This window comes from Sinocyclocheilus anshuiensis, unplaced genomic scaffold (genome assembly GCF_001515605.1).
Source record: "Sinocyclocheilus anshuiensis isolate Anshui unplaced genomic scaffold, SAMN03320099.WGS_v1.1 scaffold47, whole genome shotgun sequence".
In the NCBI taxonomy this organism is placed as follows: domain Eukaryota; kingdom Metazoa; phylum Chordata; class Actinopteri; order Cypriniformes; family Cyprinidae; genus Sinocyclocheilus; species Sinocyclocheilus anshuiensis.
This window is the reverse complement of record NW_015551047.1, coordinates 597,668-601,147: the sequence shown is the minus strand read 5'-3', so window position 1 is coordinate 601,147 and position 3,480 is coordinate 597,668. Positions and strand designations below refer to the sequence as shown.

The 3,480-nt window shown below is 38.0% G+C and overlaps 1 protein-coding gene across 1 annotated transcript in view; it reads left to right on the top strand.

The window, feature by feature from the left end:
- LOC107661836 (cAMP-dependent protein kinase catalytic subunit alpha-like) overlaps positions 1-3,480 on the top strand; it is a 23,053-nt gene that overhangs the window by 4,183 nt on the left and 15,390 nt on the right. The window lies entirely within an intron of this gene.

Sequence of the window (3,480 nt, the reverse complement as noted above, 5' to 3'; positions counted from 1 at the left end):
AATAACATAAGTGGACTTTGAACGATTAATTGCTGCTTTGAACGATTATGTAATTGTGGCATCTGTAATTGTAATCGCGATTAGAAATTCGATTAATTGTGCAGCCCTAACTTGATGAATTACACTTTTCTGAGAATAGAATTTTGAAGTGGAGCTCGCTAAACTGCAAGCTTACCAGTGTTTTCAGAAAGCAAGCGCGTTTATCCACAGTGGAGAGAGAGCGCGTGCTCATGGTTGCCAGGTTGACATTGATAAGTAGCACACTTGGCAGATATTTCTGTATTGCGCAAGTGGGAAGCTATGTATCAGGGATTGCATCTCTTTATATCAGGTACGGCTGCACGATAAATCGCATGCGATATTTAATGCGCATCTTGTCAGTAAAGACGGTTCTGTAATCAGCGGTAAATCTCAGTCACCTGAGGGCTTTCACATTGAGCGTTGTAGCCTATATATTATGCTCTATTCATTCTTTTTTAGAAACCTCACACTTTTCTACTCCATTTTAAACGGTGTTCTTGTATTCAAATTAAGCGCGGTCTACTGCTGCACACGTGCTGCGATATCGATACAGGGCCAGCTTTATAGATACTCGTATCGTCAAATCTCTGATGATACATTGTCGTATTGATGTATCGAACACCGCACTAGTTCGTTCAGTCAGAATTTATTCTGAATTTTCTGTTTTATGATACTAGTTTGCCTCTGTTTGTTGCCTCTGTTTGTTATGTCCAATGTAATTCTTTATGAATAATCGTATCTTTTGATGTGTATCCAACAAGTTCCTACTGAAAAGAGAAAAGTAAATAAGATGAAGCTCATTTAATTGAATTTACTGGAATATCCAATAATATTCACATTAAAATTATAGGGGTGGGACGATACATTTGAAGTATTACTTTAAAACTAAGCTCAGAATTGATTCCAGAAAGAATCACGATGCATTCAAAAAGTCGCAGAATCGATCCATGAATCGATTTATCTTCCCATCCCTATAAAATTGACATGGCTGTTTATTATAGACCCCCTCCCCCCCCACCCCCATTAAATTAAAATTTGGATAAAATAATCTCTTAAAAATGTTCATAAGACCCCCACCCAAATCAGATTGAAGTGTTAGAAAGTGTTAGTGCATTGCAAAATGGGAAACAATATGAAACAGAATCTTATTGAAGAAGCTTAATTGGGGTAGTGTTATTTAGTGGGATATTATATACAGGTACATCTAAAAAAAATTAGAATATCATGAAAAAGGTCAATATTTTGTGTCACTCATTTCAGAAAGTGAAACCCATATTATATAGATTCATTACACATAGAGTGAAATATTTCAAGCCTTTATTTCTTGAAGCTTTGATGATTATGGCTTATATATATATATATGGCTTATGACAGATAATGAAAACCCAAAATTCAGTGTCTCAGAAAATTAGAATATTGTGAAAAAGTTCAATATTGGAAAGTCATGGTGTCACACCCTAATCAGCTAATTACTTCAAAACATCTGCAAAGGTTTCCTGAGCCTTTAAATGGTCTCTCAGTCTGGGTCAGTAGGCTACACAATCATGGGGGAAGACTGCTGACTTGACAGATGTCCAGAAGACTCCTGTCCACAAGAAGGGTAAGCCACAAAAGTGCATTGCTAAAGAAGCTGGTTGTTCACAGAGTGCTGTATTTCTGAAGTCCACAGTCAACGCAGCCATCTACCAGGACATTTTAGAGCACTTCATGCTTCCTTCTGCTGACAAGCTTTATGGAGATGCTGATTTCATTTTCCAGCAGGACTTGGCACCTGCCCACACTGCCAAAGGTACCAAAAGCTGGTTCAATGACCATGGTGTTACTGTGCTTGATTGGCCAGCAAACTCGCCTGACCTGAACCCCATAGAGAGTCTATGGGGTATTGTCTAGAGGAAGATGAGAGACACCAGACCCCAACAATGCAGATGACCTGAAGGCCGCTATCAAAGCAACCTGGGCTTCCATTACCCCTGAGCAGTGCCACAGGCTGATCGCCTCCATGCCACGCCGCATTGATGCAGTAATTCATGCAAAAGGAGGCCCTACCAAGTATTGAGTGCATAGAAATGAACATACTTTTCAGAAGCCTGACATTTCTGTTTAAAATATCCTTTTTTTATTGATCTTATGTAATATTCAAATTTTCTGAGACACTGAATTTTGGGTTTTCATTATCTGTAAGCCATAATCATCAAAATTTCAAGAAATAAAGGCTTGAAATATTTCACTCTATGTGTAATGAATCTATATATGTGTTTCACTTTCTGAAATGAGTGACAAAAAATATTGACCTTTTTCATGATATTCTAATTTTTTGAGATGTACCTGTACTTAATTGGAAACTTTAAAACAACAGTTTATTTTTTTGAAGTCATACTAATTGAGTGACTACTTTTAAAATTGAATTTGTCATAGGGCTGTGACGATAACTGCATTACCGCAGTAATGAGATGCCGACTGCGGTGTTGAGGTCATCACTGTCATCACAAGGTATTTGCAGGAGGAAGCTAGAGATCTACATTCTAGAGGTGTAGTGCAGACTACATTTTTATTTGTTATTTCTCTCTCTTTCAGTAGTGGAAATTTAAATGTGAGATTCTGGAAACAAGATCTACATTTAGCGGGAACGGTCGGGTCAGGAAGAAAATTATTCTAAGCGGACTGCGGTTGAACAGAGAGTGAATATATAGCGGGAGCGGGTGGGTGCGAATGTGGAATATAACCATGTACACACTATAGGCTAGCCTGATGTTACGCTCGCAGAGATAATAAATTAGTTTCCATAGAGATGTATTTATTTAGATGTTTATTTGCGAAATAATTATTATATAGTAAATGTTAGTACAATTTAGGGGTGTTTTAAACAAGTGAATCTTGTTAAAAGTTACATGCGGTGGCCGTGCTGGAGCATTTCCTGAGCATCAACCGCATCAACCCGGTGAGTGAACAGCAATATGAATTATGTATATGTGTATTGTTGTCTGTATCTTTTCTTTTCAGTTAACTATTTATATTCTTACACAGTTTAAACCTAAATGATGTTGGGAAAAAGTTCAAGTACATGTTATTTGTCATCTACCCAGTTTGCAGGTTCTCTGCCATATATTTGATGCTCAGTTTGTTCCAAAGTCAAAAACCTTTCAAGGCCCCTTTCGAGCCCAGCCTGCATAAGGCGTAGTTCGTGTCAGGTTATGTTAAATAAAGTTTACTAACTACAGTAAATCAAGTACCTGTGAACGCCGTTGTTGTTGTCTCCTCTCCCCTCAGACGCCGTGGTGCGATGGTGATCCTGCGCGCAATTCTCAAAACATCCACAAGATGGCGGCGTTTATCGGTGAATCCGATATTACAAAACCGATATCCGATTATTGTAAAATGCTTAAATGGCGGGAAAAATATCGGTAAATCGATATATCGGTCGATCTCTAGGAAAAAAGCAAACTGGTTTAAAAATTACAA